Source organism: Anas platyrhynchos, chromosome 12 (assembly GCF_047663525.1).
Source record: "Anas platyrhynchos isolate ZD024472 breed Pekin duck chromosome 12, IASCAAS_PekinDuck_T2T, whole genome shotgun sequence".
Taxonomy (NCBI): domain Eukaryota; kingdom Metazoa; phylum Chordata; class Aves; order Anseriformes; family Anatidae; genus Anas; species Anas platyrhynchos.
Window position 1 is genome coordinate 16,284,457 of NC_092598.1, and position 25,229 is coordinate 16,309,685.

Genomic DNA, 25,229 nt, shown 5'->3' on the forward strand with positions numbered 1-25,229 from the left:
AAAAAACAGGGGGAATATAATAATCTTAAACAAAAGCAATTTTTCCTTGTACAGAAATTTCTAACCACTTATTTTTCAAAGGAATCTCAGTGTTGGCGTGAAAGAAGCCTATCTCATGTTATTTAAAAACCTTTCACTTGCATCTCGACATCAGAAAAAGCAGTAGAGTCAGAGTAATCTTCATACTGTCTTCTTATGTACAGAAAGAATATACTTAGCAAGGAGCATTACTGCCATTTTCTGTTGTGATTTCATTTAATTAATGTTATTTCACCTGTGTACAGATGACATACTGGTTGGGCTCATAATAAGTGTCAGTTATTGTGAATCCATTACCTTCAGGTGATACTGATACAGCAGTATGCACAAGCTGAAACCTGTTCTTTAATCAAATTACACCCACACATAAGCTTATTTGTATTTATGTTAGTTTGGACTCTCTCCTCTTTCTCCTGTCTTCTATTTCTCAAAATTTGAGGATGCTTACCCAAACTATAGGGGAAAGCTAATAAATATTGTGTAAAGGGGCTGTTACCTGGAAACAAAGAAATCTGTGATGTGGTGAGTAGTTTTTCATCCACTTTGGGTGAAAGACATGAACTGACTAGTGTTCTCCTTCCCTTACTTGTACTTCTGGAAAGATCATGATAGGAGAATGTGAGTCATTAGTATGTTATATGAAAAAGCAGCTCGGTAGTATGCTCTCTTTTTGATGTAGACTTACTGAAAAACAAGACTTACTGTTAGGAAAATACCATCACATAGGCAGTGAAAGGTCTAAGAATACTTTTCCAGCCCCTAAATGATCAACTGTGTGTGTGTGTAAATGATTGCCAATGTAGAGCTTTTAGCCTGAAAAGTTTTGACAAAGGTGTTCTAACAACTTCCATGGAGCACTGCAAAGACAAATATTCTTGTTAATGTCTTTGTGGGATACAGATTGCTATTTGCTGAATGAAAATGAAAACATTTTTACTTGCACAGAACACAGAATTTCATCACATTCATATATCTTGAATAAGCTGTTGAAAAGTGTGATATTTACTGGAATTCAGAAAGAATTTTCTGGAGTTCTTATGGTGATAATAGGCCCTCTCTCTTTGATGCATCACTCAGCAGATGTCAGCACTGAAAATGAGGGCCTAAAATTTTGGCATGGAGATTTTGCTGTTATATTATTATTTTTTTAGAATAATAAATAGTGTTTTTCTATTGAATCCAAGAAAGAAATTTGTGGAGTGTGTAGAATGTGATTCTGTAGAGGAACAATGTGTAGTAGTAAATAGCCAATGAATCATACTTCCCAAACAAAAAACAGCATATAAAAAAGATCAAGGTTTATTATGCCTCACTTACTATCAAAGAAAAATGTACTGGCAGATGCAATGTTAGCAAATTCATGGGGCACTGTTCACTGTTCCACAGCAGATGAATGGCTGTCATTGACAGACTGGTCAGACAGACTAGAACAAAATCACATTTATCTTCTTCAGATCAAGGATTCACCTGCTTTCATTTCCAAGAAAAGCATGAATGCTGGAATAAAGTTTTATTGGAAGTGACACACCTGCATTGTCAATAGCAGGCAAATGAGTAGTGGAGTGGCAGAAGGTAAAGTGTTTGTATTTAATATTTTGGAGATAAAAGGCATGGAATTCTTATGAGTCACTCATATTCTTAAGAGCAAGATTGAGCAAGTCTCACTGTTCTCTACCAAGTGATGAGGCCATACGATTTTTCAAAATTTACTTCGTGGAACAAAATCTCTGAACTGCTCGCTGTATCTTGGGGTGTGTATCATGGACTCAGCAATATGACTGGAAAATCACTGTGAAGTCCTTCTTCCCTACCATCTTTTCTTTTTTGTGTTGGATTAATATCAGGCATTTGTCTTTATATTCTTCTGTTTGGTTAAAATGTTCTTGAAAACCACAGCTTGTCTTTGTATGTTGGAGACAAAGAACCTGCCCATATCAATACAAAATATTTTTGTTTGTTTGTTTTTTCTTTCTCAGATTAAACTGTACCTTTTTAGTACAGGAGGAATACCATAGTAAAATATTAGTGTAACACTGGATATTGTGGACTTTCTCTTCCCATCTCTCAATTTTCTTGACATAAAGATACTCAACCTACATAATGTACTACTTCAGAGAAGATCAAAAACAAGATTATTTATAAAATCAAAAATCAGAGAGCTAGATCTCTGTTATGGCTTAATTACAGAAAAAGTTTTGTTTGTTTGTTTGTTTTAAATCTTTGAGTTCCTGTTGTGCAGACTAACTCATCCTGTTCACATTGGTGCCTTTGTTTTACAATATTAAATGTAAACAAGGGTTGGAGAACTGAATCCAGTGAGTGCTTGAATGGATGTTCACCATATTTGTAGAAGAAAGAGGAAATAATTTAAATCTATTTGAAACAAGTAGGAAATAAGGTTGGTGGTTTTATAGATCTAGTTCTATCCAAAGATTTCCAATTCAAACAACAACTTACAGAACAAAACATTCTTTAAAAAAATAACCATTTAAAAAAAATAATAATAAAAAAATAATATAAAAAAAGGAAGTTAATATATGAGGGAAAAAGACTGTTTGCTGCCATGCTAACTAAAGTGCATGGCATTGGCAATGAAGTTATTCAGTATACAAAGCAACTTTTCTGATGAGAGCTTGAATAAACAATAAGCTAATTGTGTTTCATTTGCAAATTATTAAATTAATGATAACCCTATTTAAACACCATGATTCTAATTTGTACTTATCTGATATAGTTCTTTCAGTATGGCCACATCCTTTCAATATGTGTTGTCACATCTCTGATAAAATGGGGATAAGAGTGATGACAAAACCAGAAACATCTGGGAAATGAGAGCAGAGAAGCTAAGTGTCAGATAGCAATCAATGGATCACTTAGGGCAATTATGCTTAGGAAGTGAAAGTAGTTCCTGTGATGCAATTTGCAAATGATCAGGCTGGTGAAGGGAGTCAGTGCTGCTTCCCTAAGGCTGTAAGGGAGATGTCTGTGCAGATGTCTGTCCCAGAAATGCCACACATTCAGGAGAAGCTGTCAACTCCCTGAGGTGCTACCCACTTGAGACGAGATAGAAGAGGGCACATGCCCTGTGGCAGTGCAATCCATTAGAACGATCTCTGTAAGCTATGCTGCAAAGAAATGAGCAAACTGGAACAGAAAGCAATGTGAATTGTAAACCTCAGAGCTCTCCTTCCAGTCACTTTAAGCTTCCTGGCTCACTCCAGCCTCAACACCTCTCCAGTGAGACATAACTTACTCTGTTTTGCCAGGTCTGTCTTTTCCCATTTGTCCAAGTTTACTTTTTTGTCATTTCAACTTAGCCTGTTCTCCTTCTATATGTTTTCTAGTGCAGTTAATTGAGTGATTTCACCCCCTTGCTTTCCAGATCATGTCAACTAATTGCTTTCCTGTATTTCTCCTGTCTCAGTTGGCCTAACGATTCTCCTATGCAACAATTCAGCTTTATGCTCCTCTCCTCTCCATCCCCCCATTATTATTTATTGATGGATTGTACAAGACTTCACCAAGAACCTTGACTTATCTTAAAGACATTCAATAATTACACCTCACAATGAGTCTATAAAGGATGCAATTATGTTATCTATTTACCAGATGGCTAACCAGGAACAGACAGGAGTTAGGTAAATTGCCCTGGGTTAAAAGTTGGGGAAAGGCAGCACTGGGAATAGAATCCAGAGTCGGTTGAGTTTCTTTGCCAAAAGCTTGTAGTACTACAAAGTATATGTACCAGCTGTTGGCAAATCACTGTGCTGGCCCAGAATCATCCTTCTCTAGTTTAGAGCATAAGATCTATTATTGAATAGGTTTTCAAGCTCTGGCCTTGCCCTTTTCTTTCCTAAAGGGACAATGGAAACATGAATTTGTAAACTTAAAATAAAAGCTTGTGTATGTTTTCAGGTCACTCCTGTGCTAGTTCTATAGATTATTAAGGTCTGTGCATACCTGGGTGTTTTATTCTGAAGTGTGTATTACCAGCAAAACTATATCAAGAAGAGAAGGTCATTGTCTATCTGTCTGTCAATCTATCTATCTATCTTGGTGTGAGCCAGTCAGACAGCCTGTCCATAGCATCAAAAAGCCAAGCTAGATTTGTTAGCTGTGCTACCATCTGGACTACATACTGAATTATCTGTCACCATTAAACAGATGAATCACACTTTGTAAATAGTGACTTTAAGTTTTTTTTTTTTTTTTTTTTCTCTAGAGTTACTTGTTTTGCAAGGCTGGAAAATTCTTAATCAGTCCTTGTAAGATTAGGTCTCTATGTCCATCCTATTATCACACATCTGAACCTGTTCAATACGCAGGATATTGAACAGAAAACAACCTGTAGAATATTCCAATTGAAGGGTTGCCAGCACATTTATGGAAGCATTGACATGGCTCTTTAACTATTTTCATGAAATATTTTAGGACCGTTTTAAGCCTTCTGTGAGTAATTGTTGAACTGCAGACTCATAGTCATTGCATGATCAATTAATACACTGTGATCTTTAAATCTTATTTGATAGTAGACAATATTGACACTGTGAGTTAATCTACATATGATAATTCTTATGATGGCAAAAGTACTCATCCCTCTGCTGCAAGAGCTGCAGGCCAAAGCATGATCACTTCTGTAAGGTTGCTCCGTCCATCACCAGGCATCATGTTCCATCTCTCATCATCCTGAAGTGCATCATACCTGTGAGGGAGAGCTGGTGTACAAAATGTTTTCATTATTCAGTCATAACCATGAAAAAATGCCCTATGGTTGTTTCGCCTTCTGGTTTCTTGCACCTGACCTGGGATATTTGTGGGTTGCTTTCAGGTATGAACACCAAGGGCAGTAGACTCCAAGAGGTTGGCATCCGTAGAATACTGCCAAATCCCCAGAATTTGTGCTCAAGGCAGTGTCTTGCAGTAGGGCTGGTTGTAGTACCTGCATAAACTCAGTGGGGTTGCAGAAGATCTTTTGGGGCCATTTGAGGTTTTGGCTTGAGAAAGATTGAATGCTGCAGAGTAGATTGCCTTTCTATTTTGTGGAGAAGAAAAAAAAAAAAAAAAACCCATCCATATGAAATTGTGCTCATTACTGAGGAAAATAAATTCCTGTCTGTCAAGCAAATGGCCAGCCTTTAGAACTGGTTAGGCTTCCACATCAATTACTACGGAAAAACAACACCTGTGTACACTAATTATTTCTTTAATGGAAGGTTTTCGGATACAGGGTCAAATTCTCTACTTTCATCAATAGTATGCCAGAAAAATTCCATTGTTGTCAGTGGAATAACTCCTGATTTTCCCTGGTAGGTGTTAGAGTAAATTAGGTGAACAGTATGTTATGGCACACAACAGGAATGTTGTGACAGTTTTAACTTGTAAATATATATTTTATATATTCTTACGTGATCAGTGTCCCTTTAAATACTGTTTGATTTAAATTGAGTAGTTTTGTTTTTTGTCTGTCTCATATTTATTTACTTTTTACTATCCTTATTTCTGTCAAAAACATTTTGATGCTATAAATAAGAGAATAGATTAAATACATTCTTTGTGACAAGCAATGTGCACTGTACTCACTTCTTTTTTCTAGAAGATACATTATTCTTTTTATTATTTTGAATCTGTACTGTTCCGTTATTCTGAAGATCAGTAGAAGTACATCTGAGACCCAGTTATGAAAAAAATAATGTCTGTGTATACACACACACACAAATATATATCCTGCTTGTGACAGATGTATGCCTGGACCTAAAAATATCCAGTCATACAAAGTACAATTTCAAGAAAGTTGCAGACTTTATTTTCTTATTCTTTTTATTATTATTATTATTTTAATTTATGAAATGAACCTATGCTGTGATGCAAAACCTTGAGCTATGAGATTGTATATGATTAATCGGATGAATCAGTTAGTCTTGAAGTTTTCCTTCTGGCTTAAACAGTAGGTGTAGGAGAACAAAACCTGAGAGGTCATCATGCATTGGTTGTACCTCCCTGTGCCCAAGTACTTGGGGAGTTGTGTCCTAATTCCCACCGCAGCCAAGAATTCTACAAGTCTGATGTTCAGGCAGGGTTTGTTTGATTTACATAGATGTGGCCAAATCTTTTGCAGGTGTAAGCTGACTTGAGTGAAGCTGTGTCTGTCTGCATTAAAGGAAAGCTTCACCCGTGGTGTGCGTTGTACCCGCTGTGCAGGGAGACTGGTGCTTTTTGAAAATCTGACCTTGTCACTCTCTGCAGTGCATGGTACAATGGGAATTCACTTTAAATAAAACTGAGACACACACAGGAGGAAATATCAAGGACGGTTAGGTTTACATTTTAGGTGCAGATAGCAGACATTGTTATATATTTTCAAGTTGCATATTTGCACAGAATACTGTGTTAGGCCAGTGATTTGCAGGCAGGAGAAAGATTCTTTCTCTGTTAAGTGTCCCATAGCTTGCAGAAGTCCAGTAACTGTGAAGTCTAGTCCAATCTCAGGCAATTTTAGTTTGTATTTGTCTTCATTATTGAGCATGCTTCACGTTCTCTTCTTCAGCTCACTGCAGCTTCATTTTTCCACTTTATGTATCAGGAAACTGGATGAAGTCAGCTCAACTGGCAGCAGGATTTATTATTAAGTCAGAAATCATCTCACTCAGTAATCTGGAAAGATGGTGAGAATTTGTGGGTTTGGCATGATAGTCTTTTTAAATTTCTGTGGATTTCTGTTCTTATACATTTCCCTGCAGTATAGCATCTAGTTATGAACTTGCAACATGAGTGTCAAACTCCCCTCTAGTGGTTGCTCTACACAGAGGATAAACATTAATTTAGCTCTATAACAAGTATTTAACTCTGGACTGAATAAGATGACAGTTCGCATGAGATTCCGATGATTGCGCATGGCACATTTATTTATTTATTTATTTATTTATTTATTGCTTTCTCCCTCTTTTTAATTATTTAGTTACTTCACATGTTGAAATACTGTAATTAAAACATGAATCATTGTAAAAGCAAACAAACAAACAAAAACAAACAAACAAAAAGAACTGTGACACTATTCTCTGCAAAATGCAAATGTGCCACCTATTGGTGATGGCTTTGCACTTCTTGATCGCTCCTTCCAACAGGTCAGCAGCAATGTCACGATGAACAATGTCATTTGTGCCGCACGATACAATAGATCCACGCACAGCTCTGCACAGAGCTGTATTAAAACAGTACCAGTACTGCGATAATATAAAAGCAAGAATTGAGCAATAAGTGTGAAATAAAGAACTGAGTGTTAAAAATGTGCAAAGAATAGAGTGATTCATTAAGTGTCATTAAGATTAAAGAGTTCCATTTCTTGCTAACAGAGTTCTCAGCAGCAGATTGTGAAACCAGAAATATACTCTACAAGGCAGAAGTTTTTTGCTATGTGTGAAGAAGAAAGATATGGTGAACTTGTATGTTTCTCAGCCATCTGAGCTGTAAATTTGCACCTCTACAATCCTCTCAGAGAATCTGTTAATAACTTTTTGGAAGCCATTCTGCTAGAATCTTATAAGGCAGGAAGATTGGACCCTGCCTGCACAGGGTCTGTGTGTGGAAAGGAAAAAGCCTCAGGACATCTGACTTTGCAAACTCTTTTGTGAAGGTTTTACTCTCCTGTTTTCAAAAGGAGCCCTCATTCACCCTTTGTGTGTATTCAGTACAGTAGATTTGTTCATCATGTTTTACACAGGTACCTCTGGTCTTCTGTAAGTGCCAGTAATTACATTTGTATGTGCGGAAGTGGAGGTTATATTTTAAAACTGTAGTTCTTCTAATTTAATTTTCTCATGGTTTACATAGCAGTTAACAATTTTGCCTGCTCACCAGGAAAACATTAGATTACTGCTTGTGGTACAGTATCACCTTGACTTCATCTTATTTAGTAGAGAAAATTGTAGTGGTTATGTTAATAGTTTCCTCACCCTTATAAAAAAAAAAAAAAAAAGGCACATTTGTTGACGATTTTTGAAGCATGCTTTTGCTCATAATCTTGCTGCTTCCTTAGTGCTTAGCTTTGGTTGGTGTTTTTGTTGTTGTTTTTCTTTTGCATGGCTCAGCTTAGTGAAAGGACAGAGTCAACCCTGGCTGGTTGCAATAAGCTAAGCACTGGTGTGTGACATTAAATGTACACACGAGAATGTAAGATGTCAATGAAAACAAAACCAGGTTTGGAGAGATAAGGTAATAACGCTAGCTAGCTTACTGCAGTCCTGGTTAAAATACACCATATTGCAATATTTGACTAATAGTTTAAAAGTATTGTTTTTCCTCAAATTTAAGATTTTCCAGAATAAGACAACAAGCCAGCAACCTAGATAAAACTTGGAATGAGGAACTAGAAAAGCACATCTGAAAATATGGGGTATGTTGTTAAACCCATAAAGATCATAAAGCAATAGCTGTGTCAGGTCCTCTTAAAAATAATATGCTTTCATCTTATGTCTTAATGTAAGACTGTCTTTTATAGCAGATGTTCTGGGAGCGCTCCCTCCCTTACGCAATGACAGAAGCATACCAATGCTCCTAGAGAGGTTTACCTTTCAGAACTGACAAGTGTTAAAAGAAAAGAGGGGTGTGAACAGGTTTACAATCTACATCACAGATATGTGGGAAAGGGTTTTAAAATATACTGTGTAAGAGAGAGGAGAAAAATCAGACACATTAAATAAAATCTATATAAATAGTAACAGTGAAGTCATACAATGATCTTTAGCAAAATAAGCCCCACTAAAGCGGGCCATGAGCAGTGAGAGCCTGCTATTTCTTATGGGATGCAGTGATAAAGAAATTACATACTTATTTGAGAGGAACATAAATAAAGATTAATAGGTTAATGAGTTATTTTCCTTTCATTACTATACTATTGTACTTTATTATAATTGCTTTGCACTCATTTAATTAAATTTGAACTAGGGCCAACACAAGATAATTTGTTTTCCCTGTACTAAACAATGAGTATGCAGATTGGAAGTACTGAAGCAGTAATCAGCCCTCTGTTTGCAACACTTTTCTACTCTGAGTAGACATTATAATTGATAATTTGATTGTTGCAGCACTCCGTGCAATATATTTTAAAGCAACATTAACATAATGGAAATTATGTTGTGTGCCTAATCCGAGCTTTTTACTGTGTAAGTATATGAATCCCATTCTGTAATAAATTAGGGCACTATCCACTAAACGTTTGTACAACCTTTACGTGCCTCATTTTGGAATAGAGCTATCTGCTTCTAGTCTCCATTCAGTGCCTTCTCTATCAGGTTCTATCACTTAATATGTGCACAAAAAGAGCAAGAGTCACAACCTAAAACAGCTAAGCTTTTCAGTAAAACTAGATTTATTGGCATATATCTTTCATTAAAATTAAGTAGTTTTTGTATAGTTCCTTTATAATTCTTGTATTATTTTAAGGGAAGATGCTTGTCCAGTTCATTAAAATTTAATTTTCCATTGTCTCTTTCCAGCTGCTGAGAAACCTGGTAGCAATTGACCTAAAGAGTGAAAAAATAATGGTGTGACTCAGCTATGGAGGTAGGACTTTTCAATGTCTGTAATGTAAGCAAAATTACTGCAGGCTCTCTTTTTTATATTTTTAAATATATAAGGGTCATATAAGAAACAGAGTAGTATCATTTGTGTGTGATCTACCTAGAGGAGAAAAAAAAAAAAAGGCTGGGCTTTGTTTGATCTTCTCTTTATTCCAAGCATGTGCCCAACGTGCAACGTGCCTTGCTTCCTGTTGCCACCAGTACCTGCTGAGGTGCTGAGGAGTTGGCTTCCATGTGTCCTGACCAAATGAAGTCCTGAGAGCTGTGGGACAGTTTTGAGCAGCTGCGTGGGACCTCAGCAGTCACCAAGGTTACCTTGCCTTTCAAGTTTGGGTTGTGAAAAAGAAGTGGAAAAACAAAGTGAAGTGTGATGGATTATAAAACTCTGCCAACAGTGAACTTTGTTTTCTGACAAAATAAGAGTGGTTTTGCTTGCGTAAATGTTTGAGTCACCTCACTTAATATTTGCCTATTTACTTTTATGGACTGAAGTGTCCCTGTACTAAAAAAGCGAGTTGTGGGTTTGCAAAATAAATTCAACTTGTTTGAGAAAAGCGTTGTAGAGGAGAGTCCTTTAGGACTGAGTCTGCAAAGCCTCCTGTGATCTTCATTGTGCAAGGGATCCTGCTGAAAATAATCACATGATTAGTATTTGAGAGAAGATGTGCTGAGGTTAAATGCGCACATTAGTCTGGATGGAGGATGCTGCCAGTGAGCATGGGGTGGTCCAGGCTGCCTGCAGAGGCAGGAGACCTGATGATAGACTTGACTTGAGGAGATTTCTAGGATCCACACAGGCTGCTTGAGCCATTTGCTTAGGAGAACGGATGGTTTACACCTGAAGCAGAGCAGCAGAAGAGAAATCCAAGTTAGAAGACCAAAAGACTATGGGTGGGTTTCATTCACACAGATAGGAGCAGAAAGCAGAGGACTAACCAAAAAGTTATTTAGAAAGGTTGCAATTGTCCTCAGTGAGGTTCAGTTTTGCAATAAAGGCTGGTGCATCTCAGTCACTTATGAGTTTCCCAATAACAGACTTTGCCCGAGTGAGAAGACATGAAGATGGGGCATCATTCAGCCTTCCTCTTGGGGAGCAGTGTTTTTTTTGTTTGTTTCTTTGTTTTTGTACTACCTTGGAATTAGCTACAGTGGGTTATGTCTTCAGAAAAACTAATTTATATGCCTCAAGTAGAAAGTGGATCTTAAGTGCTCTCTCTTTTTATACAGAGCCACTGCTATCAGCCCACAAGGCAAATCTAGGGAGGTTTCTGTTTTCCATTTATCGTACTTTTCAATTGATTGGTCAGTGGTGTGTATCCTTTTTCAGTTTCTTTATTCCCTCTCTTTCAGACTTGGAATATCACTGCCTGAAATCCTGAGGGTAACATTATAGATTTCTTTTTCTTTCACACAGAGAACTTTAAACACACAACATACCTGAATTGCCATTCCATCTGGCTTTAATTCAGTCTGGGTGTGTAGCCCAAATCACAAATTGAACACTGTAATATTGCTTCTTTATGCAATTTAAAAGGATACACTAAAAAGGAAACAATCCTCATCATAGATGTGCATAATAAATATAGCATGACAAGAGATGTAAGAATGGGAAAATATATTGATATAAGGTGTTATAAGCAAGTTAGATTTATAATTAAAAATTGCATGAAGAAAGAAAAACTATATAAAGCAAGAGGATCGTGGCAAGGTATATGGGAAAATAAAATTGGAGTATTCAAATATAAAGTTTTGTAGCTGGAGAATTATACCCGGTATACCAAAGATATTTATTTGGGATAAATAAAAGAGCAGTTGAAACTGTTGAAGTGCATGTATCAATCATCTGTAAAATAAAGCTGGTTGGGAAGATTGAAAGATTAGAGAACAAAGTGAAGGGTGTAAGCAAAAAGGTACAAAATAAGTCTGTGCAAAGGGGTAGGATAAAAGATTTTCTGAATACAAAAAGAAACAAGGTGAACGGAGAAATCAGCAGAGTTTCAAACATAACAAAGGTAACTTACAGAAATGTATTTCAGATGTTAAACATTTTGACTCAGTTTTCTCAATGAAGATAAGGATAATACAAATAAAGGAGACACAGAAACAGAAAAAGAATAAGGAGTTATTCTAGTTTCTGAATACTGACAAAATCCAGGACATTAAAAGATCAACTCAGATTTCTGGGAGAAGTTAAAACATGCAGGGGGAGACATGAAGATGCTGAGCATGTCATGGGAAACAGTGGCTTGCTAGAAATGCCTGATGACTTTAAATATAGTTGAAGTCTTCTAATTCTTGGCAGATTTTAAGTCATGACGTGTTTCATATAGTCTGTGGTTACAAGAGCATAGTTATGCCTCCTCAGTTTTGGACAAGGCAGTTTCCATTATCCTTGTGCACTATGTGCTTTTTCCTAGTTTGTTGTAGAGAGAAGGGCACAAAAATGGGACTGAGTTACGGCTGGTGCAGAGGTGTATTGAGGGAGAGGACACATCCTCATTGCTTCTAAGTGGAATACTTAATGACAAATTTAACAAGTCAAGCAGTCCAAAAGGAGAAAGATTCTGCCAAAGAAGATCACCCAGTGCTTTGTTAGTGCTCATAGTGTTGTGTTCATTGCGTTCATTGTGCCATACATAATCTAGCCCAAATTCTTCCATTGTAAAAAAAAAAAAAAAAAAAGAAAAAAATCAGACATATGGAATTTCTGTAGAGGCAATTTTGGATTGTATAAACTGTTTACTGATTTATATCCTATGATCCCGTACAGTTTTCCATATAGTCGATATATGTTAATCTTCCCTAAGAAAGAACATAAAGATATGTACAATTACTTTTTTTTTTTATGAGTAATTTTCAGAAGCTGAAAGAAGACACGCTGAACAGTACTTTAGAGAACAGAAAAGACCATGACCTCACAATTAAGTAAAGAAAGTATAAAAATATGTTTTCGGAGACTAGGCAAACCAACTGGCAGATGTAAGGCTGAATAATTCTTAACAACAATAAAAACAAATAATATAGAATCAGGGCAAATCAAGAAATGCAAATAAAGAGGCTTCACCTCTTCTGTAGTTTGGTATCAGTGAGAAATGACAGTATTGTGATAATGCTCAAGAGACCAGTCTCCTATTCTAGTTGTTAAAATATAAAAATAATAAATTGTACAAACAGCCAAGGTTCAAAACTGATACTAGTATGATACAAGGGCAGAGAGACCTTTGTTGTTTGTTGAAGTTAGAGAAAACAGGTCTGTAAATTAAGAGGTCATCTCATTGAGTCAAAGATAATTCTGAAAGGAACTGGCAGAATAAATGCTACTAGGCTACTTGAACTCTTCTGAGATGCAAGAACAAGGGAGTGTGAACTAAGACACGTATATCAAAAATATTTGGAATTTCTTACACAAACAGGGAACAAGTACAGATATAAAATAATTCATTAATGACAGCAAGAGGAAGAAATAATTGAAGCAATACTTTAAAGGTTTAAGGTACCTACATCTTAAATATAATGACTTTTAACATTTGCAGTTCCAGTGAGCTGTTATCTTTGTAAATAATTATGCATGTATATATGTATTTGCAGTACAGCTCTATTTTAAGAATTAGTAAAAGAAGGGAGAAAAACGTTGGGATACAGAGTTTAATTTAAAGGTGGTCCTAATTCTGGATTTTGGACATTTTCCTGCCACAAATTCACTAGCCACACAAACGTGTTGCGTGGAAAGAGGGAGTAAAAATGGCTTTTTGCATCTACTATCTACCCTGCTTGAAAACATTTATAGCAAAAGGGATTACATGATGTCTGGGTCATCAGATTATTTATTTGTTCTTTTTAAATTTTAAGTCACACATCTGTGCATACAAGTACACAAATGCACACACCCACTAAAACACAACCCAGGAATTTGCCTGTTGTATCTCTGAGGAAAAATGTGCAAGCACTTCAGAGAGGGGTGCTTCCTGAGAGCCGCCCTGTTTAACACTTTGCTTCAGCTGTTGTTCTCTTTGGTAGCACAGTCCTTACTGGAAAAGTACTGACTGAGATTTGAAGTAAAAAGGGAGACATATGTTAATCATATAAGAGCAACAGACAAACTCCTGTTTAAATGACAAAACGGAGAATTCTGTCTGTATTTGCCACAGACTGATATGTGTGGTATTTGTTGTTACACTCAGATGAAGCAGTAGCATCTTGCCTGGCAATGGGAGCCTTTCCACCACACTGATGATGGATCATCAGATTCAGTTTATTAGAAATCTTGCTTTTGAATAACTGAAGCTCAGGTATTGTGGAAGACCACTTCTGTTCATCCAAAGATGACCGTTGGCATAGAAGCTGTCAGCAGAGGTCCCTACGGTCTGCTGAAACCTGCATCTTCCATTTTTCTTGTCCTTGAGGATATGAAGATGGGCAAAAATGTAAGTTAATAGCAAATTACAAAACAAACTGAAGAGTGGAGAGTGGCATGTTGTTGTAAAGATGAATTAATATTGAATTGTTTTACATTGATGTAGTTTGGAGCAATGATTACTGTTGGTTTTAAATGTTAGAGGGAGGGGCATCCAGTACTCAGGACCTGTGCTTCTAGTATGTTTGCCTGAAAAATGAAATAAATGTGCATAACCATAGAAAACAAAACAAAATGAAAAACATAGACTCAAAGCCATTCCTGAAGCATGCGTGGACTGGGTTCTGCTCCACTAAACTCAAAGAAAAGATAGGGTTCTCCCTCCTCTTGCTTCTCAGGCAAAGTGGGCCCCAAATTGGTTCAAATCCTGGGAATCCAGCCTGAAGAACTAAATATTCCTGAAAAAAAGGGGTATGTTGCCTACAGTGCAGTGCTATCCCAGGGGCTGCCGCTTGTACAGGCACATCCAAGCTGGCTTTAAATTAGGTTGCTCAGCCAGTAATGTAGCCACAGCAGCACAGAGCCAGTACAGGGCAAGCTGTTTACCCAGTTTTTCAGCCATGGAACAACATTCACATCAGTGAATGCAGCGAAGACATACCCAGAATAAGAATGTGATTTATTCTTTCAATGTGAGAAGCAGCTATATGTTCAACAAAGGCTTTCCTGAGACTAATGGCCAAAGTAGGCCCCAGTGCAGCTCCTCTATAGAACGAGAAGAAAGGATTGTTTGTTGAGGCCCAACTGTCCCCAAAAAATAGTCTGCTTAGTGGATTCCGTCATGTATGAGTTCTCTGCTCGCTTCATTGTCAAGGGTGTTTCCGCAAGTCTGCCATGCACAGCATAACTGGGGAATTTACTATAGCAGTAGCTGATAGAGCAAATAATTCAAAGTCCTGTCACATCTTGAAAAGAACAGATGACTACTATAAACCAGTTTAATATATATAAGATATTGTTTACCGATAGAATACACTACGATGTGATTTTCTATAAAACCTCTCCTTCTCAAGGAATGGCAAAGCATTTAATGAAGGAGCGAGTTAGAGTTGTGGTTGTTCAGGCCACGGCATGGCTGGTTTAGCGTTTCAATGCAAAATCATTGTGTGCTCGGCAGTGGCTGTGGCTGGTAAGGGCCGTCGTGCTGAGCCAGGGGACACTGGCCCTGACACTGTCTTTGTCCTCTTGAACTGTTCGTGGTATTGCTTACCCTCTGCTTTGATGGGAACCAGAGAAAAGAAGGAAACTTCTGTTAATTCTTAGCATTTCCCTGATACTAGTGGTGGTAACTTTGTTAGTATAGCACCTTTAATGCTTAATTGCAAGGGCAGAAATCGGCTGAGCCCCAGTTTCTATGTAGGAACTCTGTTCTCCAGAACTATTTTCTTGGTCAGCATGTGCCTCCTGTATGTTCGTGAAACAAGTATGTGCTCTCCTGCTCCAGTGCAGGATGCTACCTTTCCTGTGTAGTTGAAGCAAAGAAGTGGTAATAGTACGCAGTGTTTTTCCTGGGGGACCTGACTTCAGACAAATTTGAAAGGCATTTATGCATCTAATTCATGCAAACTAATGCTCCTGAAAATTGCTGCTTTTTAAACCAAGTTTATAATATCACTCATTTTGGACGCTAATCATTTCCAACCATTTGGAATGCTGTTTTTATTTGCATATCTCCATGTATGCATGCTGATCATGACTAGCATTGATTCTTGGATGTAATACTGCTGTGTTCTTTGCCTGCCTTAATATTCAGTTTACTGTTACAGAAAAGCCAGACCACTCTTCCGAGCAATGAGGTGTGTCTCACCGATGTAATGCAAGGACATTCAAGTAAGTGGTGCAGAGCAAGAGCTGTGCTTGCACAACCAGCTTGCATGTCTGAACTGCACATTTAACATGGTTTTGGTGCTTGCACAATCTGCAGTGTGCTTGTCTGCGGGTGTAGGATGGCAGTAATTTATCTAAAATAAGGGTGATCAGCTGAAGAAGGCAGCACAAATCTGGGAAGCTTGCAGAAGAGAAAAAATGCATGCACTGTTGTATTGGGTGAAGCCTGGTTCTAAAGCACAGGCAAGAGCATAGCCCAGTGCAAAAAGGGGTAGAGCTGCTGAGCCAGATCACACTGCTTATGTGTAACATGGAAAATGACTTTGCTCTCTTCTACTGCCTGCCATCTCTAAATAGCCCATGCAAGTTTTCCACTAGTGTGGAAACTTTATTTAGTTGGACTAACATTGTTATTCTTCTGTCTGTAAATAATATCAAGGTGTCACTGAAGTTATTGGGTTTAGCCTTTGGGATCTATGTGGCTTGAAAATAATGGAAATCGCTTTTTTCCTGTCCCCGGTATCAGGGACACTCAAATCACTCTCCTTAGCCTGTGATAGACTGGATAGTTTTTATAAGACTCTGGGAGACTGAACCACTGCGGTGTGGGTTCAGCAAAGCCTATCTAAGCCTGGCTGAGCAGATGCACAGCCTTGCATGTGGCAGGCAGTGTGGCAGAGTATCTGTGTGCATTTAGCCATGGGATGTCCCTGTAAGGGCAGCTTGGCTTTCTGTTGGCAGCATGCTGTAGGGAGGTGAATGTTGGGTTTCAAATGGAGGTGGCTGGAGGCAGAGTTTCAGTCCAGAATGCTCTGCAGCTTCTTGTAGTTGCTATGGTCTTAGTGAATTATTAATTAGTGCAGTATCAGTTTTCTGGTAATTGTTTAAATACAAATTAAAAAAAAAAAAAAAAGAAAATGCTCCATTCCGCTTTTTCTAATGCTTCTACTCACTAATCTTTCAGGCAGTTTGCAGGTATCGTGGAGCTTTGTCTTGAACAAATACATAACAATATAGTATTTACAATATTCTTTTACTTGTTTAAATCATCATATATTGAGGTTGTAATAAAGCAAATGTGGGGGAGCTAATAGACTTCTCCTAAGAGCCCTGAATTTGTTCTGCCAGGAATGAAATTCTTTTTAAGCTCAACTTCCACAAATGCTTCAATGAGTAAGTTTGAGGACAGATACTAAACATGTAAATTTAAAGCTGCTTGTTAGAGAATATTCATCTAGAGTTTATTCTGAATGGCTAAATGTGAGACTTTGCAGAAGACAATCGTTTCCACTTATTCCTCACAAAGAGGAGGTGACTACTGAAGTCATTAAAAGCCAACAAAAGGAACCCAATCTAGGCTTTTCACGTTAGACAGTCATATGAATATTCACAATTTATAGGTCAACAAGGTCTCATACCTTCAGCACGAGTCACGTTAATGGATCCCCAGCTTTGCTCTCACCATCTTTGTGCACGTGTGCTGGTGGCTGGGACAGAGCCACAGCCCTGCTCCACTTGCAGGCCCACATGTGCTAGCCCATGAGGTGGGGGCTCCAGGCTCCACAAACCAGAATTTCTCCTGGCTTCCACTAGCTCTCAGGGTTGGTGTGCAGGTTCTCTTCCTCCTCCTGGTTTGCCACGCAGGGCCTCACAGGTCAGGGTTTAGAAATGTGAGTGGTCTGGTTTCGATCCATGGGGGCAGATCCAGGTTTATTGAGGAGACCATACTTGTAAGTGCTCTGGTGCAATCAAACGTTTGTGCATATCCCTCCCTTCAGCGATGTGGGCCATTTAGTTTTAATAATCCATACATAAAAAAAAAAACACAAGCTGTTCATGACACTTTGTGAGCACAAAGTGAGGCAGTGTTCATCAACTGTTTTTCTGCTGGAAATTATTCATTTAGGTCAACCTTTTACAGTAAAAGTATGGGAACAGGCGAGCTGCTGAATCAGTACAAGTGTGGAGTTGCTCCATGGCACACAGAGCCTCTCCTGTGTAGTCCAGGGGAATGGCTGGGAGGAAATGAGCTGCTCCATCCTTGCAGCACGGAGTCCACATTAACATGCTCCCATTGCTGGCCTGGTGGAAGAGACTGACCTCACCGTACCTCTCTGACATTTTTGCCTGCCTTCCCTGTGCTGTCCCGTTACACCAGCAGCCCTCGGTGCTGCCCTGTGGGTACTGCAGGTGGAGCTGCCCTCCTCAGCCCCCTGCCCCACGCACTTCGCTGGGAGCAGAAGGGACATTTGTAGAGCTGAGGTCCTAATTGGCATGAAGGGTCTTGCAGCGTGCGTCAGCAGCTGGATGGATGTCATGGAAAGTGAGAAAAGGGGGGAAAAAAAAAGGCAAACAAGTTTTGGAAAAATCCTTGTCAAACAATACCTGTTGTGGGCACTGCTTTCAGTGAGATGCAAATGCGTTATCCTTTCATTTCTGCAACAGTTCTGAGTTGCATCATTAATAACAGACTTGTTTTAGAGAGTGACAAGATGGGAACCAGCACTATAATTACACACTGTTCTTTTTGCGAGGACTGCCACAAAAACAACTGTATGTTCTCATTACCTCCAAAGACAAGCAGTGAAACAAATTTCTAACACCTTGCCCTCCATTACAGCTGGACACTGTTCCACAATGACATGAATCATTCAAAAGTGAAAATGTAGCCCATAGAAATGTTATTCAGTAGACTTTGTACAAAAGACGGTATTTCTGCTTGCCTAATCAAAGGATAATGTTTTTTTTTTTTTTTTTTCCTGTAGTAGTTGTGGAAGTACATTACTTTTTTCTCAAGTCAGATCATCATAGCACAAAGGTTTTACAAAGGAAAAATGCTTCCTTGTCTTGGAGTTGGGTAATTAAAAGCTTTTTTCCTGACCACTTCACTGAAGACCGAAGAAGACATTTTCCATGTCTCTTTAGTACCTGGAATTCCATTTTTTTTTCCAGTGGAAAAGCTGTAATATAGTGAACTAACACACACGCGACTTACCTGTGCTCTTTAAATAAAGCAATGATAATCTTTATCATCGCACTCTTGACTTTGTTTCAACATGCTTTTTAATGCAAATTTCCTAATCTAACTTGTAAAACATTTAATATTTAGAATATACTCCTTTAAAATCCATCAAAAGAGGCAAAGCTGCATAACAATGCCTGGTGCTGGCGCATTGTGAGCCTGCTACAAAGGAATGAGGTGATTCTTTCTTTCAGGTCAGAAGGTCAGGCTTCACTGCATTAATTTTGCTGAGTCTCTTTGTTATTTATAACAAACAAGGTCATTTATTTTCATTTCCTTGTTTCTAATTGCATGCATCTCCTTTGGAGTATGAACTCAGTAAACAGGTGGCTGAAATGCTGGGGAAAATGCTTGAAGCTGTTCCAGAAAAAAGGGCATGTCCCACACTGGTAAAGCAATTTGATGAGTTAGAGATTTAGTCATAGCAGGATGTGCACCTGCTTGAAAGCAAACACGCTTCTCTTTGGCACACACAGATACATGCAAATTAAAAGAGATTATTTCACTCTGAATAGTGGGTTGATATTTGATCAAATTTAACATTGTATATTTTAAATAAAGCCTTGGTGTATATTAGTGAAACACAATCTCTTTTCAGCCGCTTTTGATTTTTTTCCACTTCTCTTTGATGAGTATTACAAATGAATGATATTTCTTCACTAGCTGAGCCTACAAAAAGAGTACGTCTCCAGAGGAGAACTTTATCAGAGAATCTTTATGATGAGAACTAACTCTGTGCACTGAAAAACGGAATAATGAAAAGCTGCGATGTTTGACTGACAAGGAATAAACCAGACCTTAAATTTTTAATTCTAAAATGAATTCCCACAAATTAAAGGGCATTCTACTGGTGTGAAAGTAATATGTCTTTTTAATCCAGTAAGAGCTACGCTTCCCAAACAGAAACCCTAAATATATTCACGGGCAGCTTTTGCATAGGTAGTTACTGATTTGGCATTAGAAAATACAGGCCCTGTAGAGATAAACTCGTTCTGCTTTGTCCTGAAAGATGAGATAGATTATGGACTACCTTGATTTCAGCGGCAGTTGAGAATATAGCAGGAAGCAGTAATTGTCTGGCATGACTGAGCTTTTGTTGGTGGTAGTTGAAAATAGGACCAGGGCTGAATCCACAAGGGAAACAGAGGGAGCTTTTTTAGCAAGATCTGTTTCCCCAGAGAAGGGGGGGCACTGTGCCCAATGTCCATAGGCTCTGCACAGAGCTCTGGGGCTTAAGAAACTCCCCCTGAGGAAGGGGAAAATGTGGGAGGAAAGCTGGAGAGGTGGACGTGCCACTCCACGGGACAATTGTTTTGTCCATTTTGCAAGATTGGGCATTGGGGGGGGTGGGGGGGGGAGTTTGGAGGAGGCTCTGCAAGGTCACGAATCCCCCTGCTCTCCCTGTCATTTGTCTGCAGATTATTTCCTAAGAGTGGGGCAGGGAAGGCAATTTGGTTGTAAGGATTATGCTAGAGCTTTCATTGTTTAGGATGCATACTGTAGCCTTTCTATGAGAAGATTACTGTCCCGGGCTTCTCTTTCCATGCATATGAAAATACACTTTGTAATTTCAGGGAGAAAATGTCTTTAAAAGGTATGTTGAAGGAAGAAAAATATTTTGTATCTCTAAAAACAGATAAAAATCCCAAACCTTTCTTTGAGCAAAATATTTGTTTTTTGAATGTAATTATAAATGTCATTGTACATTCTTCCTGACTTCGATGCTTATCTTGAAGAGTTCAGTGAAAATAAATTGTTTTCATGAAAGCAGAGAAGCCATTTGATAAACACGCTGTCTCAGAAAATTGTTCCTGAAGCAGAGGTCGTTCTCTCACTTTAGAAGAAAGAGAATATGTTTTAGAAAACAAGCAAGGCAGCAGAAATAAACATTTTTTGTTTCAGTCAATTCATTTTAAAAAGCAATGTGTAAATCACATGGAAAATTCCGCATTGATTATTTCGACTGCTGTAGAACCCTGGAATAAATGGAGTTGAAATGGACTTATATTAAAGAACATTGTATTCAGCACCAAGTTGGAGTGTTATTTTAGTACTCCTTTGTAGATTTGGTTTTGTGATCAGATCTTTTATTAAATATTATTCATTCATGGCAACGAGGGCTGATTCTTTAAGAATCAGGTTGGTACACAGCATTTATGAGCTTGGGGAAATAGTCTAAAGAACTGGATGAAATCTGTTTTTCAGCCTTTGACTGCTGAAAACCCCATCCAGGGAAGCATCAAAAAAGGGAGCTCAGCTCTGTAAACTGAGCTTAAGTCTCCTGAATAAAAGCATAGCAGTTCTTTTTGGAGATGATGTTGCGGTCCCTAGATCATACTTGTAGGAATCTGTTTGTTAATTTTTAATCTGATGAATTTATGTATGTGTCTATCATTAAGTCCCAAACTCTATTGTACAAGTACTTACAAAAATGTTTTATTTTCTAATTCTCAGCTAGAATCGTGCTGCTGTAAATACTGGAGTTACTAATGCACTCTCAGAACACTACATTAATTAGGAGACCTGGAGGACAACTTACAAGTCCTTTGAAAGACTAGTTCCAGTTATTGTATGGATCTGATCCATGCCAGGAAAGCTGTATGTCTGCAGTCCTATCAAATGTGGGTAAATGTTTGTATATCTTCACATGTTCTCTAGCACTGGTCACTAATTACTTTGTTATAACGTGTGCTGGTGAAAGGTGACATGAATATCATGATAAGGCAGTGTCACATTAGAAAGGGACATGAGATCAGCAGCCTTACATTTGTTGCTTCTTCCTACAACACAGGAAGGAAATAATTATATATTATTGGGGCAGGAAATAATTATGGGGAGAACGAGATGATAGCAAATGGCCATTCCTGCCTAAAAAAGTCCATGAAACATGTCATCCCTCTCTTTCCTAACAATGTTGGGGCTCAGCATCTCACAGCACCTCATTTTTACCTGCAGCACTCCCTACTTGCCTTTTAAAATAGTGACTTTTATTTTTAAGGAATGACCTCGCCTTTTATGGTGAATCTGAGCAGTGTCTCATCGAGTCCCTCAGTGACTTCCAAGTGATGACCAAAAGCCCAACTCTTCCCCACCTATCAGTGAAAGACGTGAACTGTGGTCACTGAGAGTACATGCACCTGCTTCCAGGAGACAATCAGGGCACAAGCTTCTCACATCTCCCCAGGGTCCATGCAGGATCTTAAGGGTAAGTTTGCCCTCTTTTGGGGGCTACTGTATGGGAGTTATAGTATTTTTGCATCAAACCCACAAAAACACCAAAAGCTGTTTTCTCAGTTGCTCCAGGCACTCCAGCATCCTTGTTTAGTTGCTTTATAATGAAATGTGTACACCTGAAAATATATTTTGGGTCATATGCTGTATTTTTCAACTAATTACCTAATAGAACATTGGATGAAATTGAAACTGAAAAATATGTATGAGCAAATCTGGTGCAGAGACAAGGATTAAATGTAACCTTTCTCATTGGGAAATATTGTTCACAGTATCTCACCAAGACTTTTCAGATAAGTTTCATTAAAATCTTTCAGTAATTAGATTTGGTTCTACTGTCAAATGAAAGTTTCTGCCTGACAAATTCCTTTAGATTAATGCAGAAATTCAAAGAAGAATTTGGGTTGCTTTTGATGAGCATCTATATTTTTCTGTTGATGTTGTACTCGTATATTCCCTTTATAAAGTGGATGCCAGAAGCTTTTTTTCCCCTCTTTTAATAAATCTTTTAGTTTAAATTCAAAAAGTATATGAATGTGAAGTTGGCCAGAGGGGAAAAAAGAAACCAAACCACCCTCCCTCCCCTCCAAAAAAAAAAAAAACACAAAATAATAATAATAATAATAAAAAAACAACCACACACACACACACACACACAAAAAAAAAGAGAGACACATACCAACAGCTTGATATCAACAGGTGATACAAATGCAAAACATACATACAGAACCATCTCTAACCATTTTTTTCCATCTTGCTTAAAAGTGGTATCCCAAAAAGAAAGAAATATTTTGCAGCGTTCTCTTAGTTTCAGTTAAAGCTTTTATTCTTTAATACTTATTCTAGAAATTACACTGTTTCAGCCATTGTACTCTTAATTTTTATATTACTGGACAGTTCCTTTTCTGTTTTCAGTACTGCAATCAGTTTGTTTTTCAACGTGGTCTTTATCTCACAATAGCTGTATACTAGTATGTCAGGATACTGTAGCTCTGCAGTCAATAGCAACAGGATATTCATGCTGCCAAAAAGTAATCCTATATTATCCATTACACACAGGTTATTTTGGAGGGTTGAGGAATAGTTTCTTTAAAGTGACAGAAGCCTTTTTGCTTTTGCAGTTCAGCAGCATTAGTGGTTGTCCTTGCTCTGTAAATGGCTAATAAATTTAAATACTTATTTTTCTGTTAGAATAAGGTTAAATTTGTTAGATGTGAGTAGTTGAGGTGGTAAAATACTTAAGGTAAAATGAGACTTCAGTAATGCACAGAAATATCAAATCAGGTACATGTAAATGTCTGAAAAGCTTAATCATTTTGTTTTTCCCTTTTTCATAAAGTCCTGTGTTTCCTGACTTGGGCCCAAAAGAAATCAAATTTTCACAAACCAAGAACTTTCATTTTTGATGTTTTTTTTTTTTTTTCTTTTCTATTTTTTTTTTTTTTCCTGCAGCACTCCATGTTTGTGTTGTTAAATAATAATTTGTATTTTTAAGGAATGACTATAAAAATAGATTTTTCTTTGTCATTATTCTTTGATCTATAGTTTTCTAGCTGTGGCAACTGAGACAAAGAGAAGGTAAATGATCAGCTGGTAGATAACTATGAAACTCCAGCTTCCCAGATTACTTGGCTGCTCCCATCTGCTGGCTGACATTCTTTCCTTTACTGCAGGAAACATGGTCAGTGACTAATAAGTATTTATTGATCTCTGCTGGAGATACTTGCTGAGAAATGTAGATATCAATGAATATTTGATCTGAATTAATGCTAACAACAACAGTTTTTCCTTTATTGCCTCATTTATGTAGGATATTCATGCCTGCATGATCACTTGTAAACAGTAGCTGACCCTACAATCTGAGGAGAAGGGTATATCAGTGGGATAAACTCTAATGAATTAAAATGCATTGTACTATTTCTTAGCCAAAAGTTACCATTGTAGTTGTTGTTTGAGGAGCAAGTCAAAATATTATTGATTCTCAGCAGCTGTACTTGATAAGTAGAATATAGGTCTAATTCAAAGCCCATTGCAATCAATTAAAGGGACTTCCTATTGATTGTAGGAGGCTTTAGATTCTTTTCTAAACCAGACCTGCTTGCTGCTCTATCTCTTTCTCCTTCTGTGTCCCATTCTTTTTGTTTCATGCCCTTTCATTCTCCACAGCTGCTCTGGTGGGAAGGAACCAAGGCAGTGTTCCTTAGGAGGTAACATTAAGGATGCTGTGCTCTCCCACCTCGTCTTGTTCCTCCCAGGACTCCCAGGAGCCATCAGATGTGGAGCCTGCACCCTGAAAATGAGTGGTGGTGCTTTATTTGTGTTGATTCCTCTGACTGAAGGATCTCAGTCTAACCTTTGTTCATCCCACCACCTCTTCCCTTATTCCTCATTTTTCTGTTCCCTCTCATGTTTGTTGTCTGTGTCTGCCAGCGTTACTACTACTACTGGTTGCTGTTATACTAGTACTCGTGGCACACTTCAGGGGCTATCTGGATGTTTGGATGTAAGGGTGCTGGTGTGTCTGCTCTTCTCTCTAGGGTTACTTCCCAGCTCTGCTGTTTGGAGGAGTAAATCTCATCCCAGTGCTTTTGGCTTCTCTGTAGTAAAAAGAAAGAAAATATTACTGAGTCTGTGGTGCTGTATCTGTATTACATCCTGGGAGCCTGACACAGGGTTTGCAAAGTAGTTTGCAGAGGCTTTAAGGGTAATAGCTGAAGATCACTGGATAAAGCAATTCAACCATAACCATTGAACACATTCCCTTCCTATGTCCTGGTCCTTAGAAAAGGACATGCCAGGCCTGTATGGAAATCAGCGAGACCTGAAACGTTGGTATTTACCTATGCAAGTTGAAAGGTTTCTGGGCAGCAGTGAGAATTTGTGCATGCACATTTTCAAGTTTGTATATGACTGATTCACTCCAATACAATTTCTGCTCTTACATCAGAAAAGCAGCTTGAGTGTTCTTAATGGCTTTTAAAATTGAATTGTGATGATGACTCAGAAGAGAGTATAGCTGAAGATGGAACAAAGTCACAGTTTGTGTGTTACTGCCTGAATCATAATTGTTGGCATTAGTAGGCATACATTCAAATCCTTATGGAACAGAGCTTTTCAAAAA

At 38.0% G+C, this 25,229-nt stretch overlaps 1 long non-coding RNA gene across 1 annotated transcript; it reads left to right on the forward strand.

The window, feature by feature from the left end:
- The first annotated feature begins 424 nt into the window (after nt 1–424).
- Nucleotides 425–11,367, forward strand: LOC106016219 (uncharacterized). Its single transcript, XR_001188763.5, has 3 exons — nt 425–561; nt 9,531–9,597; nt 9,772–11,367. It is a non-coding gene; the product is annotated as an uncharacterized lncRNA (long non-coding RNA).
- The last annotated feature ends 13,862 nt before the right edge of the window (nt 11,368–25,229 follow it).